Here is an 18,297-nt window from a genome sequence, read left to right on the forward strand (position 1 = left end):
GTCTTTATTACTCCCTTCTCCCATGCTAAAGAAACAGGTAGCAGAAGCCTGTGATCTTTATAATTGTGTATAGAGGACAAAATAGAAACACCCAAGGCCTGTCCTCTAGAGAAACTTAGGTGCGAGCGTTTCCCGGACGATTAGGACAATTTAGGCGAAGGTGCCCTCTTACTCCACAATACATACACAACCCCTCCTTTCTCCTGTACTGTCTCTCTTCTTCTGAGAGGCGAGTATTGCCTATCTGCATAGGTTCAGAAAAAACTGGGATAGTGGTTTGAGGACTTTGAAATAAAGGAGCTAGTTTAAAGGAAGGTCTACGAATATTATCTCGAGTGTTCTGTCTCTCTCTTAAACGTTCGTCAATACGAGAAATAAAAGAAATTAAATCCTCCACATTTTCAGGAAGCTCTCTAGTAGCCACCTCGTCTAGAATTACATCAGATAATCCGTTTACAAATACGTCTATATAGGCCTGTTCATTCCACGTAACTTCTGCCGCCAAAGACCTGAACTCTAGTGCATAATCCACAAGGGTTTGGTTATCTTGTCTAAGGCGCAATAGTAATCTAGCTGCATTGACCTTTCTACCTGGAGGGTCAAAAGTTCTTCTAAAAGCAGCGACAAAGGCATTAATTATAGACTAACGGGTTATCATTCTCCCACAGAGGATTGGCCCATCTCAGAGCCTTAGCAATGAGGAGTGTGATAATGAATCCAACCTTTGCCCTATCTGTAGGGTAAGAGCGAGGTTGTAATTCAAAATGAATACCAATTTGGTTTAAGAAACACCGGCACTTCTCCGGAGAACCACCATAATGTACAGGAGGTGTAATACGGGAAGAAGCACCTACAGTGGCTACTTCTAGACCTGAACTTACAGAGGAGATGGACGTGGCTCGCATCTCTTCTGGTGGATTACTAGATCGAGATAATAAAGCTTGCAGCGCTAGAGCCATCTGGTCCATTCTGTGATCCATGGCATCAAATCTAGAATCGGAAGGACCAACCTGAGTGTTTGTACCTGCAGGATCCATTGGCCCTGTCGTAATGTCAGGATCGGGACAGGGATCCAACACGCAGAGTACAAACAGGTACAAGGTACGTATACCGGACCTTAGAATGGCCGGACTAACGTAAGTAGTAAGTAAAGAATGGTCTAGAGACAAGCCGAGGTCGAGGGAACGAGAGAGCAGGTAAGCGAGAGACAAGCCGAGTCAAAGGGTAATAGAGGTAAACAAGGTAGAACAGACAAGCCGGGTCAAAACCAAAGAAACTAACAGAATACAAGAGCACTGAGAGACTAGACAAGCTAGAACCACGACAGGGCAATGAACAAATGTAGAAAGCCCTATTTTATACCCTGGTTCCAAACAGGTAATCACGCCCCCGGCGAATCCTCATTCGTGCTTGGAGCTTGATTGACAGATCGGGTTGGGTTGTCGTCATGATGTCGGCTACTGAACGCCGCGTCATAAAAGGAAGTGGATCCCTCGCGGCCGGCATGTAAACGACCGAGGGAACCGCGAGGAACGAGTGATTCAACCCTTTTGCGAGGAAGAACGTCCAAGTGTCTCACCTCCACAGAGGTAGAGACAACAGGTACCCTGACACAAGCATAGATAGAGCCTCTCAAGCCACTTGGCAACTAGCAGGGCCTCACCAGTCACCAAAAAACACCAAGCCTAATCGTTTCACCTTACGGCTTAGCTAGCAAGCCAGTACAAATAATAATTGCAATCTTTATTGTTATTTAAGTATCTCTCAAAAAGATGGTGAAGAATCACCTCTTCCTAGCACCCCGGCTAGAATTGATACACCTTCAAGCAGAGGAGATGTTGCTAGTCAAGCAGCAATCAGATCCTGGATGATCTCACACATTACCACCGACCTAAGGAGGTGACAAATCCCCTACCCTGTCACAGCAAGAAAAGCAGAGTTATTCAAACTCCTCCATACATCAACGGACAACACGGAGGCAGGGAAAGGCCCAGCTACACCAACTCAGATGACACCCAGGCCATGCTAGCCTCACTCATAAACTCATGAGCCAAAAAATGTATGACAGACTGGCAATCTCGAGTTGGTCACCACAGCCCTCACAAGGCTGGGCCTCACGCTACTGTACAACCAGCACCAACCGAAACCCGGTTACCTGGTACAATCAATTCTTATGACACACAAGACGTTAACCCAGCACATTGGGGAAGCAAGGCATATATATGTATGATGATGTATCTGTGATGGTGAGATCCAGGAATTTCAGGTAAATCGGGAACTGACCATCCCTTGGTTGGGTTGGCATTTGGAATATGTAGCGATGTTTATTTGTGCAGGTACCCATACAGAAGGGATTTTGTCCCAAACAAATGGACCAGCACTCTCAGGCTCCAGTTACCAGCACCTCTGAACTACCAGAGACAATTGATATGAGTAGTTGCGTTGCATATAGACTGTTGCATATATGTTCAAATGGTTCAGGGCACATGACAAACCATGTGTCCCAATACAACTTACAAATAACGTACTCACCATCTGTACACACCAATGCATTTTCAACACTCCTGACTCATCACCCTTCCAGACTTGTAGTAGATTTACTAAAGCTCTGGAGCTTCAAAGAGCTTCCATACAAGTATCATAAATGCACCTTCAAGGAATATAGCATGCCCTCACTTACAGTCAGCACAACAGAACTATCGGCTGTAAACACAACCCAAGATTTGCAGAGGGGTTTTTACTTGGGTTTTCCAATCTCCACCATTTACAGCATGGCACCAAACACAAACACATTGGTATTGTCACAAGGAAATCTTCCCTTAAACAAATACTAACCATAGACTTATTGGCACCACACACCTCCGAGACCCCAAGTCTCAACTCCCTCATACCCTCCAAGGAGTTTCCTTACTATACAACACCATTGATCTACCTTTACAGCTATCACTCAAGCATGGGTTGAAGCTTGGTTAAGTAAGACCAATATCATCAACGCAGTAAACGGCTACCATCTACCCTACACACTGGCACTTACATGGCATAAAATGGTCAATCCTTTCCCTGCTCAACTTTTGGGCTGCAGATTAGCCTACTATCGATATTCGCAGATACTCTGTGCTGGTTATGATAACATATCCAGAGGCCTTACAGTCATACACTATCTAGAAGACTTCTTGTTGATCAAAGATAACATATTTTTCACTAGAAGCCTCACGGCAGCTTAGTCGGGTTGACCACTTGGGCGTCCCAGTACCCCATAAGAAACAGAAGGCCCAGACACTATAATCACATTACTGGGCATACGACTTGAGTCGGCATCCATACACGCAAGTTACCACAAGACAAATAGGGAACATTCTCAACTACATTAATCACTACCTCCTGCTTAGTACTTACAACTGCAAGGAACTACAATCCCTACCAGGTTCCTTAATTTCGCCATGCCAATCATACCACAAGACCATGCTTTCACCTCCAGAGTACTCTTCCCTTTTTTCCACACTTCCAACATGACGATCAGAGGATGTCCCTAGACACCCCAGCAACAGCAGACCTGCACATGGTGGGGAATTTCTTAACCACTTGGCATGGTAAAAGCATGTTCCTTCCAGTATTGTCTGACACTTCTCCAACCAGATGGTCAGACGCGGCATCTACCATGGGTTTGGCAGCGATCTACCGGAGCTGTTGGCCATGGCATCCAGGTTTGGACATTTTTTCCACCACCTCAGCCCCTTTGATGGATCTACCCCATTGTAGCAGCTGCTGTGGCATGGGGTAAATCATGGTCAGGGTCATCAATCCGTTGTTACTCAGACAACTAAGCACATGTCATATCATCAACAAATGCCTTTACTCATCCATAAGGTCATGATATTTCTGGGGAACTCACTTGGTTGGCAACTTATCACGTTTCTTTTACTTTCATGTACCAGGCGGGGGTATACATCCCTGCCGACAATTGCCTCATTTATATTCCAGCCATGTTCATAGCATCATATGCTTCCTACAGCTGCCCATACAGTCACGGCTACTCTTTTGTTCCAGAGACAAAATCCTGGATTAGACATACTCATGCAGCATAGCATGCACTATCCCACCTAGCACTTTCATCCCATACTTGTAGAACGCATAACACAGGTTTTCACGTGGCTTAAAGAATCTCATTGGAACACGACATAGCTCAAACCTGTGTCATAACAATTCTCCTAGGTTTTGCTTCTTTTTTCCACCTTAAACTTAAACTATCTCACACACCATTAATTATATATTTTACAGGCATTCAAAAACACAGGATAACCTATGGCCAAAACTACCATAACTTCATGCTATCATACCAGACAAGAATATACTCAGGAGTTTTCAGGAATCCATTCCCCCACGTTCCTGTCAGAGATTACCAATAGCCATCCAACTTTTCATCCTTATCGGACCTATTAGATCTACAACCATTCAATTATACTACCAAGTCGGCCATTACCAGCCATGCGCATTGCCTTTTATGCTTTTCTCAGGCCAGAGAATCCACTACCATCACCACCACTCAGACAGATCATTGTCTTCAACGATCCCACATACGTAAACACATATATCATTACCTATTGGCTCTACCACATTCCGAAATGAGTCAACACGCATCAACAGTAGAGATAACATACTATCCTACACACTACAAATGGTGTCCACTTTCGGTCCTAGATTCCTACCTTCAAAATCCTTCCAGGAATGAAATACTGTAATGCATTTAAGGAAATGTCTGGTTAATTTGTATATATTTGTTGACTGTATTAAATCTTTGATTATTCATTTTTGCCCTCTTTATTTACAGGCCTACCGTATCGTCGGTCTCGGCACACCACAACCGACTTGCTCCCTTTATACTATCCTAAGCTTATGCTGGATCCTTACTCAATATACGGCTATTTACCCCTTACACAAGTGTTAAGGCCGTTTGGCCTGTATTTGTGGGATAGGCTTAAATTAATTCACTCCCCTATATAAGGGACACCCCTTACCTGACTCATATCGCTTGAGGTCAGCATCAGAATGACCCTCCCACCCACTCCTTATTTCAAAACTTTCTCTTTTCTTTCCATTTACTTTACTTTCTTACTCCTTGGTGGGCCCTCTTTATTTACAGGCCTACCGTATCGTCGGTCTCAGCACACCACAACCGACTTGCTCCCTTTATACTATCCTAAGCTTATGCTGGATCCTTACTCCATATACAGTTATTTGTCCCTTACACAACTACTGCTAACACATAAATGTGTTTTACCAAAACACACAATGTAAAATTAGAACCAAAGTATAAATAAGTGGAGCAATGAATGACAGAAAGTTTATCACAGTGTCAAAAAACAGTGTTTATGTGAGGAGACCCAAAGAAAGCTAGAGCTGCTTTGAATAAAGGTTATGTTGTAGCTACTCCTATGGACCCTGAGCAGATCATTTATCTGCCATGGCTCTAATGGACTAATGACACATTTTATATGTTTTTTTAATATATTTTCTTTTTCTAATTTTCTTTTGTTAGGTTTGCGTCGGCACATGGGGGTATTTAGTCAGATTACAATTGTGTTTAAGTTGGTTAATGTGATTACTATAAAACATCCCTCTGTATAACACAGTTGTATCATCTCTGTATGCATTTAGTTGCTATTTTTATTTTAGATTTTATCTATTTTTCAAATTATTTCACTCCTCTTGACACAACAATGTTTGCCTTATTGTGATATTATTTAGCATTGTTTTAATGCTTCCAACTGTTTAAATTAATATCAGTCTTTTTATAACATTGTTCCCTCATCCCCTAATTTCAATATGTAAATCATTTGAAAACAAGGAAAAAATGTTTTTAGTAGTAAACCAAACAAAAGGAGCTGTATTAACCTAATGATCTATTTGAAAATAATATGTAATTGAAAACTCATTAGTATTGTATTCTAAGTAGAACAGAAAGACATATCAGCAGAAATGTACCCATTTCGATTAGTACCACATAATGATACATAATGATGTCATAAATTCACTACTATTCAGACACAGTCATGTGACTCTCAGTGTGATCATGTGACTGCATTTTGCAATATACTGTCACAGGTGGCGGTACGGAGACCGGGACCCCTGAGTGCCTGATGAATAGATGAGAGTCTCAGCGTGAGAGTAGACTATCAGGGCCTGGTGCAGGGTAACCACACGCCCCCTGGTGTTGAGCAGCATCGTTTGTGCGGCCACATACCAAGGCCCTGATGCAGCTACTTAGGATCCCAAAAGCTAGGAGCTTGATGATATGCAGACCTCCCAGGAACTGGATAGGGAGACTCTGCGGCAGATATGTTTCCAGTACAGAAACAAGGCAAGACTAGAATAGACACCAAACAAGAAAACAAAACAAGACTAGAAGAACCCAGAGCCGGAGCAGGACAGAAAGCAGAACCCAGAACATGTACACAAGACATGAGGGAAACATGAAAGGGCAGGACAGGACTGTACATGAACTGGGAATACAAGACAAAATAAAACAAGACCAGAGATGCAAGGAAAAACAAGAGGAGACATAACCAAGTACTAATATGGGCAATAAACATTGGAGATTTAGACATACATAAATGGCCAAGATGTATGCAGCCCACCACTGTGTCAAACTACTCCAATTACGGTGGGTTCCTATCTGCCTAGATATGCATGACTAAATAAACAATAATAAAACACACACAGCACTTACCTACAAGAAATGGGCAGAGGACTTGGAGCAACTGCCTGCAGGAACCAACTGATCAAAAAGGATTAATGGGAAAGGAACGGGTGTGGCAACATAAAACAAACATATAACGGAATAAAGGAATGAACCCAGAAAACCCAGCATAAATAAAACCAGATATGGAATAGAAAACCAGAAAAACCAAGAAAAACTAAACAAGAATTCTAAAAAAAAGTACTGGATACCAGAAGACAAGGCCAGACAACTCTGCAGAACAGGACATGATGTGACATATACACAGAAAGGGCAAAAATATCCATGACTGTTATGACAGTAGTGTAGGTACATATATTTCATCAATCTAATATAAAAGTAATTACTACTATGTAGATCAGGCATAGGCAACCTTCAGCACTGCAGATGTTTTGGACTACATCTCCCATGATGTTTTGCCAGCATTATGGGTGTAAGAGCTTTATGGGTGGTGTAGTCCACAACATCTGGAGTGCCGAAGGTTGCCTATTCCCGATGTAGATACAGCAACCATTTGGATGCAGTACCAATTTATTTATTTTTCAATTGTAATATATATTTATATAACACGTAACAATTCATATACAGAGGAGCGTGGCTTGACTGGCAATGTGAGAGGTCGCAACCTAACCGAACTCCCGATCAACCTCTTCTAAAAAGCTGCCAAACTGCAATTGGAGGATAACATGGGTAACAAAAAGAAACCCCATACAGCCCAGGAGACTCCTGGTCAGGTGTCAAGCAAAAAAGCTGGTGATCTGGACCGCTACTTTAAAGATAAAGTAGGGCGCTCGCAGAGACAGAAGCGGATGAGCCGCCATCTTCTCCACGTGCATCGCCGCCAAACAGCCCGGCGAGTTCCGAAACCTCCACCTCGTACGGCAACAGCAAACTACAGGAACTAATACAAAACCTCCCATCCAAAGGAGACATTGCATCTATGCTGGCGAAGATAGACGCCTCTATACAAGAGAAGCTGTCCTTCATTACTAATGAGGTACGACAAATAGGCCTGAGGGTTGGAGATCTGGAAGGGGATAGAGATAATATTCAGCTGTGGATCCATACTCTGGAACAGAGACAGGATGCACAGGACACCAAAATTGTGCAGATACTACGCCACACAGAAGACCTAGATAATAGGGGCAGAAGAAATAATATTCATGTAAGGGGCATTCCAGAGGCACAGGGGGACCCTGAAAATATCAGAGAGACACTACAAATTTTATTCAATAACATACTACAACTTCCAGTAGAAACACCCATTTTAATGGACAGAGCTCACAGGGCAGTGAGGCCACGGGGACTACCTCATGATGCTCCAAGAGATATTGTATGCAGAATACATTACTTCACTCTTAAAGAAGAAATCCTGCGCCAAGCACAGAATTCTCCTGCTCTAAACTCATCCTCCATGCAAACCCAAATACTGCCTGACTTGGCTTGGCAAACATTGCAGGGAAGGAGGGCTCTGAGACCCATCACACAGGTCTTACAGGCGAAAGAAATCCACTATAGGTGGGGATACCCGTTTTCCCTTACAGCATCACATCACGGAACGCAAGGCTGCATCACAACAGTGCAGGACGTACCCGACTTCCTCAAAATATTCAATATCCCTCAGATGGATATACGGGGATCCTCACAAGCTTTGACCCAAAGACCCAGATAGAGAGTCCAGGCAGAGAGGAGAAGGATGCCAGGGAAGGACACCATCATCCAGACCCAGATATGCCTCCCAGGACACTTGAAGGAACACCCTGAAGTCTAGATTCAAGGATATAATACCTTCAATTTACAGGGACTCTTGTTGGGACTCGCATAGCGCATAGACTGAAGCGTCTGACTATAAGAACTCTTGGGCCTAATTGGGGCCACGGACTCTCTAAAACCTAGAAATACCTAAGGAGAAATGACAACACACACGGAGGATGCATGTAATGTATATATAATATATACGGGGAATTCGGTTGTTCTATAACAACTCTAGTTAATAGCATGTAATAACATACTTTAAGATATCTGAAGGGGGCTAGGAAATTGGTTGCATGCTAGATGAGGGACGGTGATGGAAGCAAAGGAAAAGGGAGCCCTAGCATGGTGGAATTAGACCAAATGGCACCCAGTGTGAAACTACATAAGACCATATCATCTGTAGCCATCAATCCTCCTCCCACAACTATCAGGTTTAATGGATATATACAAAAGTATTTAGTATGAAGTAACAATAAATATAATAAAAAAAATAAAAAATGATATATATAAAAAAATTAATACAATTATCCACCCCATGAGAATTGAACCAACCCCCCGCCTCGATCCCTTCTCTGAGGTGTCTTGAGGGAATAAAGAACCTATAGCTTGAAAGGGGACAGACTCAGAGTACGTATATTTATCATTGTCTATCACGGGGGTTAATATTGTTTTGGAAATGTTTTGAACTGTTTTATGTGGATTTCTAATGGAAATACCTTACAATATTGGTTTCCCACGCACACTCACATGCTGCACCCATACACTAATATAACAGTTCAGTCGAATACGATATGGGGACATGGTTGAGCCTCCAGACATGCACTCCTAGAGTTAAACCCATCTAGATGCTATGGCTAACACTAGCACGGGACAGCGCAAAACCTGTAAGAGAATTCAAGAGAGGTTGTAGGGAACCACAACAGTTTCCTATATTCCTATATATCACTAAACAAATACGATCAACGGCCACAATTGTTAACACCCTTTAAATTAAACCAAATACACAACCCCTAACGAACCATCAGTGGTTCCGAGCGGTGCAAAACCAATAACATACACTACAGGATGTTTATTCCCGATTCAGTAACTGTTGCTGAAGGGGAGTATATTAAGTACCGACTCCTTGATAGTTGGCGATGACACCAACTCTTGTTAGTGAATTCTGAACCCAGACTTCACATTTGTGATTTTAAGTTACATTGTTCATTTCTGATAAGTTTTACATTCTTTAGTTCATTTATTTTAAAATTGTTCTTTGTACAGCAGCATATAAATCTAGACTTCGCAACTGATAGTAAATACTCCACGAGAACGATGATGACACATGTCAAAAACCAAACAACTACAATAGACTCAATAAATATAGTATCCTATAATGTCAGGGGACTCAATGGCCATGAGAAGAGAAACTTGGCATTTAGGAAATTCCATAGACTCCAAGCTGACGTAGTGTTTGTACAAGAAACACACTTTAGGGACCCAAAAGCACCAAAATTAACTAACAAACATTATCCTCTTGCATACTACAAAAACTTCACCCAGAGCAAATCACGGGGAGTAGCAATTTTAATCAAGGCGCAGATCCCCTTCACCTATCAAAATAATTTTACTGACAATTCAGGGCGCTATATCATACTGCAAGGCTCGATAGGCAACCAGCTCATCACCTTTGTGAACATATACCTACCGAATATTAAACAATGTCACACATTGCGTAGGATCATCAACAAAGTACAACAGCACGCATCAGGTATATTAATCATAGGGGGAGATTTTAACATATCTATTGACGGTCTCAAAGACAGCACAGCGCCACAATCTAAACATCTAAACCATACAAGAACACAGGTGAGACACCTCTTACACAGTTACCAGTTGGTAGACTGTTGGAGGGCTATACACCCTCCAACCCTTTATTCTAGATCAGCATCCACGTACACAAGAATTGACCTCTTTCTTACAGCTCAAAGGGAAGTCTCATTAGTGACCCCAGCAACAATAAATAACATCACTTGGTCCGATCATGCTCCAGTTCAGATAACATTAAAAATCCCATCCATGGCCCAAGGAAAAGGCCAATGGATATTAAACACCTCTATTCTAAACAATAATCCAGCCAAGAGAGCCATAGCGGACACAATTTCCAATTACTTCCAAGACAATAATACACAAGACACTACACCCTTTCTCCAATGGGAAGCACATAAGTGTGTGGTGAGGGGGGAATGAATAAAATGGGGCTCTTTTATTAAGAAAGAACAAATCAAGAAACAACAGGAGCTTTTACACAATATAAAAAACTTGGAAGCGGTACATAAGGTCACCATTTCAGAGATGGACTATAGGAAACTATTATCCCTCAGATCAGAGCTGACTTTACTTTTACAAACCAAGGCAAAAAAATCCTTAATTTGGAACAAACAATTATTCTATGCCCAGGGAAATTTATGTGGGAAACTTCTGGCTGATGCACTGAAACAGAAAAGAGGGAAAACGTACATCCCACAAATTAAAACAACCAACAACAGGATTGTACAAACAAATGAGGAAATAGCAAAGACCTTCAGGGATTTTTATCACTCTCTATACAATATTACGAAAGACTCTCAAGATAATAGATGTGATTAAGGCGTATCTAGCAGATACATTTGATCAAGCACTTCCACAGGCAGTCTCTAGCTCCTTGGACGAACCTTTCTCATTGACGGAACTCACACACGCAATTAAAACTACTCCCTCAGGTAAAAGCCCAGGTCCTGATGAATACTCAGCCTCCTATTACAAGACTTACACAAAAGAATTAGTCCATTAACTCCATAAATCCAGAAAATCACATCCCAAAATCAAGTTTAGAAGCCAATATTACCCTTCTCCACAAACCGGGGAAAAACCCAGACTTCTGCAGCAGTTATATGCCAATCTCCTTAATTAATGTAGACATAAAAATCTTTACAAAGATGTTGGCATTGGGATTGAAACCACTGCTACCGTCTTTAATCCACCCAGATCAGGCGGGGTTCGTACCGTCACGTGAGGCCAAGGACAATAACAAGAAAATCATTAACTTAGTACATGGGGCCCAGGGACTTAAAACTCCGGCAATCATGTTAGCTATAGACGCAGAAAAAGCATTTGACAGGGTGGACTGGAGCTTCCTCCGGTCTACACTGGAAGTCCTTGGCTTCAGGAGAAGGTGGATGCAGTGGATCCAAGCGATTTATTATTTCCCTTCAGCCAGACTAAAAATCAATGGATCACTGTCCGCCCCTTTTTCAATTATAAACGGTACAAGACAGGGGTGCCCTCTGTACCCCCTCCTTTTCATCCTGGGACTAGAGCCACTACTAAACGCATTGAGAGCACAGTCAACAGTGGAAGGGATACAGGTAGGTCACTGACAATATAAAGTGTCCGCTTTCGCAGACGACCTGTTATTTACCCTAACTAATCCTAAATCAACCCTCCTGGCTCTGACAGGTATTCTTTTGGAATACAGCGCTCTCTTCAACTTTAAAATAAATACGGTCAAATGCTAAATATTAAACCTTACACTGCCGGACAAGGAAAAAACACGCTTACAAACATTGTATCCCTTCCAATGGGCGACAAAATCTATCAAATACTTGGGAGTCAACGTGACTCCACATACCAAATCATTATACATTGCTAACTTTCCGCAACTTTTAGAAGCCATTAGTTGAGATCTAGAAAGATGGAACACATTTCCGTTGGTTTGGCCGAGGGAATATACTTAAAATGAATGCACTTCCTAGAGTACTATATCTCCTTAATACACTCCCGATCATGATACCACGAGCATTTTTTAGGAAAATACAGACACTTTTTACTCAATTTATTTGGCAAACAAACACCCAAGGATTCGTTACCACATTCTTACTAGGCCCAAAGATAAAGGGGGAATAGGCCTACCAGACATCTGGTTATACTATCAAGCAATACACCTCAACCGCATCATAGATTGGTCATACCAGGTGAAGTCTAAATTGTGGATTTTAATAGAACAAGCCCTGATAGGTAAATCATTAAAAACAATACCATGGATGCTGACATCACCCAGTAACTGGTCAGTCCCCAACCATCCGACGGTAACACCAACAATAAAGCTATGGAAAAAAAATTCTGAACAGGCCAAACATAGCCCAGACCCCATCACTGATTTACCCAATAATAAACAATCCTAATTTTATAGCGGGGAAACAGGGTCTACAGCTAACAATACCGAAAAGTAACAGGCAGACTGAACATATTACCTTATCTGAAGTGGTGGGAGAAGAGGGAGTAGTGCCGGTGACCCAATTGACAGAGGGAAAGACACCTTCACTCATGCAGATATTCCAGTATGAACAATTAAAACACTTCCTGAGGGGTCAGGGTATGATAAACTGGACCCATAGGGAACTGACTACATTCGAGGAACTGTGCATGAGACACAAAGCACCACAAAAAACAGCCTCTCTATGTTATAGACTCTTACAAACACAAGCCCAAATACCTCTACCTTATTTCACTAAAGTTTGGGAGGAATACATAGAAGTGAAGTTAGTAGAAGAAGATTGGAATGCAATATTTAAAACCATATTCTATTCACATTCTAGTATCCCTTTACAAGAAATGAATTATAAATTTGTCTCTAAATGGTACACCACACCAGATTTGATACAACTACATCCTCTGAGTGTTGGAGATGCACCTCGAAGAAAGGAACATTTCAGCATATATGTGGGACCTGTGATTTAGTGGCAGGTTTCTGGAGGGAAGTATGGAATACAGTAAATTTAGTGATGAACATAACAATTCCCTTTAGTCCAGAAGCCTTATTACTGTTCCATTTTAACATCCCCAAACAGAAATTGAAACACTCCCTCACGTACTTTATGTTGACAGCAGCTAAATGCTGTCTGGTGTGCAATTGGAGGTCACCTAACCCACCTTCCAAGAAGGAATGGTACTTAAAAATTGAATATTTCCACGCCCTAGAAGAACTCAGATGGGATCACTTGACAAATACCACAGGTATACAGAAATATGGCAACCCTGGAAACAGTTCTTAAAGGGACAAACCATTAATATCCACATAACGTCGGGAACTTAGATTAGGGAAGCAAATCCTATAACACTCTCTCAAAAACTATGGCACACAATACCACATACACTCAATTGAGGATATCGGGGCATACGTCTGAGATTGATAGTCATCATGAACAAAGACATATCTAGTAGTTGTTGAATGTAAGAAAATGTGAAGTCATTTAATCTACACGGATGTAATGTGATGGAATGCTGTTTATCTCTTATGTTTTTCAAGCCCTTTTTCATTATTCTTGTTCTTATAATGTGATAATTTTGTACCACATAAAATGAATAAAAAATAATAATAATTGATTTACACTGTAGCAATTCAATATATACATATTCACATATGGCAAACAGTGGATGTAATTCTACTGGCAAGAGAAACATTACGATTGAATCAAAACAAGGCACTATGGAAAAAATAAAAAATAGAATAGGTCATTATTGAAACACATTAAGGTTAAATTCTTTATTAAGGACTTTGAGTTATAGGTTGTTTAAAGTATAGATCCAGTATTTCTCTCTTTATTTTAACAGTTTGGTTCTATCACTCCCATATCTCTGATGTTTTTGTTATATTTGTAAGTACAAAGTGGAAACTGTTTGAATTATTTATCTGCAGACAAGCCTTTTTAAGAATGCATCAGTGTTTAGTATGTACTATCTGATTGCTTAAATGACAAAATTAACTCACAAAGGTAATCTACATTTTAGCTCTACCACTGCTTCTTTGCCTGGTACTCAAAAATCCTTGTCAATTTAAAGACCATATATGTGTTTCTCCAAAATGCCATCAAGCCTTAACTCCAAATTTCTTCATCTGAAACCTTCCTGAATAGTCTCATCATTTAGCTCTGAGGTAGTGAATTAATCATATAAATAAGCATTTTTTGTGATTAATCACTGTGTGTGCCACCCACTATATTTATTTATTATCTATTGTTTTTAGGTAAAATTAGGTGATTGATTTCACAGTTGGGTTTGGATGCACCTATCTGTTTAGCGCCAATCTGCATTGATGCACTTTAATTTATAGTAAAAAGAACAACAGTCTAATGCATAAACCAGGAGTATATATATATATAAATAAACACATGCAATAGATGGGGTATATAGTTACTAAACAGTGGGATGTAGAGGGATCAATAAAATGCCAGAAAAATCTTTGTACAGTAGACAAATAATAGCAGCTGAAGTCAAAATAAAAATGGATAGAAATCCAAATAGTCCAAATTGTACCAGCTCAAAGCTGTGCTGAGCAGAGATTCCTGCTATGAAGACAGCAAGGAAATCTGCTGGCTGAGCTGTGAAAGTCTAATATCTGACTCTCATCCACAACAGATATATAGTTACATAGTTACATAGCTGAAAAGAGACTTGCATCCATCAAGTTCAGCCTTCCTCACATATGTTTTTGCTGTTGATCCAAAAGAAGGCAAAAAACCCAGTTTGAAGCACTTCCAATTTTGCAACAAACTAGAAAAAAAAAATTCCTTCTTTACCCCAAAATAGCAGTCAGATGTCTCCTTGGATCAAGCAGCTGTTATCCAACTAATTACAAATTATATCCCTGTATGTTATGTTTTTGCAAGTATTTATCCTATTGCAGTTTAAACATCTGTAATGACTCTGACAAAACCACCTCTTCAGGCAGAGAATTCCATATCCTTATTGCTCTTACTGTAAAAAAAACTTTTCTTTGCCTTAGATGAAATCTCCTTTTTTTCCAGCCTAAATGTGTGTATAGCCCTGTTTATGAATACATTTCCAGATAATGGTTTTATATGAGTATAAAACATACAGCCTGTATGATTGGGGGGGACCTCTTATCCATCATACTAGCCTCTGCTCCTTTCATCACCTTTTCATCTGGTACTAGGATCAACACTCCAAATCAAGAATGCAGATGAACATGTTTGGGCTTGTGCGAGTCAGTTCCCTCAAGATTCATGCTCCTGGCTGTTTAGAAATCAGAATATCAGCAGATCATCCAATCAACCTAAATTCATCTGAATGGTATTTCAGCCCAAACATAATCTCCACATCTAGTTAGCTTGGAAGGTTGATGGTGAAAATGCAGTACTTGCAGGTTATATACAGAAGGCCAAAATAAACAATAGCGTGGAGGTTTGCCCTTTTTAATGAGTTAATTTTTTATTTCACTAATTAATTATATAAACTAATTAATGCTAATATATTTAATCATTGCATTATACAATCTCATTGTATTAATTATAAAAAAAAATCTTATTGTGTAAAGTTATTAAAATATTTAAAAACATAAGATATCTCTAATGCGGTCAGCGTTATTACAATTTAAAAAAAAAAGTTAATTCTAATATCAAAATTTCAAAAGTGAAAGCTTCATGTCTTTTTTTCCTTGCATTAAAATATCAGCAGTTGTCATTTCCACAGGGAGATATTACCATGTTTAACCACACCTTTAGTCATGCAGTTCACATTACTATGCAAATTATATATCCTGTCATCCACTTTAATAGCTCACAAAAAGGTTCTGCTCAAGCAGAGTGCATAGTGTCTGAAACTTTATTTGAAATCATTTCTCGTTTGTATTCATAACTCCTGATTTAAATTAGCTGCATATTTTACATAGTCTCCTTTCTGCTTTATACTTTCATTAGTCTGAATGAACTCAATAAGATAGGTCATTTGCCTATTAACATATATAGTGAATTTAACTGTTCTTTTAATTTCCTTCTCAATTAATGATCATAAAGAATGATGGTTCTCTCTGCTGAGTTATATATCAACCATTCTTTGTATGACAGACAGACAGACATACAGACATAGATATAAATAAATGTAAAGTGTGCTATGGTGACTGTGATATGGCACAACTCTCCCAAGAGCTAGACAGCATGAGTACAGAGCAAACAGAAACAAAACAGACAGATAAAGAAAATGAAAGCTACTCTCTTGTTTGAGACAACCTACACACAGAACTCCTCCTGACAAACGGTGAACTGGTCAATCAAAAATAAACAAATAAAACCCATTTTTTTTCTTTCTTTTACCAACACATACACACGTACCTATTTTCGTAGATGTGCCTATATACTCAGTACTGATTAAAGGTGTGCCAATACGATATAAGTGAAGTCACAGAGGAAAATGTATCTCTCTATAGCCTTCTGGTTACATAAAAGCCAACATTTCCCCAATCACAATATATTATATTGCTGTAATATAGCAGAGCAATAGTCCCATGGTTAATACTTTTATTTCATTGTAAACTGAAACAGATTAAATCTACTAACTAATTTCTAATACAAATGTACATGAAAAAAAATCCTAAAATGAGGATTTACAACTGATGTCCAGAAGACATTATTTTCAGCAAACAAAACTTTCCCGTTGTTTTTTTTTTTTTAAATGGCCTCATCCTGCTAAAATCAGTTATGCTCCAAAGTCGGTTTCAAGATCCATAACATTCACTATAATGTATTGCAGGCTGACTTCTACCAAATATATGATACATATACACACGCGTGCACATGTATAATATATTAATGTAAATTATATTAAAAAAACAACTATCTATACACTATCATTCAAAAGTTTTAGTCATGTGTTGAAAAAACTCTGTAAAGTAAGAACTTTTAAGAAACAGAAATGTTCATAGTTTATTTTTATCAACTGACAGATTCCCAGTCTCAAGGGCTCAGCATGTAAGCCCCTTGTGTTTTTATTAATTAAAGTAAGCACAATTGTAACCATCTCTGTTTTTATTTGATCATTAAATGTGGTTAATTAATTTTGCAATTCAAATAGCTTCCATTCTAGCTTCTCAAATATTCAATTCCAATGCAGTTTTTCTGCCTAAACTCTATAAGACTCTAGTTACAACTGTTTATAATCTTTTGAGTATTCAAAACTCTCGACTGACTAATTATTTTTCCATTAAAGCTTTCCAGCTCTTTGCTTTTGTTTCTGTCTGTAAGGGTTTCATTACTGTGCTATTGGTTTAAAACAACAGAATCATTTTATCTGACATTTTTCATCTAATCTTCATTTCATCCTGTATGAATCATGAAAGAAAATTGTTTACTAGGATATTTTATGTACATTATTTTTACCAAGAAGGCCAGTCAAAAAAAAATGTGATGATAATCACAGAAAATATCAGAACACATCTCTTGTGAAAAGTAATGTCTTAGTTATAGCTCTCTCCATACATTTACCATCTGCATCCATTAGAAGAACAGAAAGCTTAACAGTTTTTGAGACACCTGGTGTATCTTCCATGTGGGTTAAGCCTGCTTCCAGGACCAGGTGTTATTGGCAGCAAAGGAACAAAATAAACAGGAAAAGAATGTTATAAGTAGCAGGAAATAAAAATAATGTCCACTGTAAATATCAATCCTCTGAAATGAAGCATTAAATATTTAAGAGCTGAAAATAAACCTGCGGAATATGCTGTGTTGAAACACAAAATTCTACATAAAAATTTTTCTGGTAACCAGATTTTCTTAAAATAAAATTGGCTGAAAATATGGGTGAAAGATTTGGGGAATTTTTTTTTTTTTTTTTTTACTATAAATGTTGATATTTGAATGTCCGGATTTCTACAGTTCAGAGTTTAGTGAATAACCAAATGCTGAACTACATTGTAATATTCTTCGCTAAAACTAATTCCCAAATTTGCACCTAATTTCCAAGATTGATTCTTACTATTGATTATTATTATTATT

This window comes from Pelobates fuscus, chromosome 5 (assembly GCF_036172605.1).
Source record: "Pelobates fuscus isolate aPelFus1 chromosome 5, aPelFus1.pri, whole genome shotgun sequence".
Lineage (NCBI taxonomy): Eukaryota > Metazoa > Chordata > Amphibia > Anura > Pelobatidae > Pelobates > Pelobates fuscus.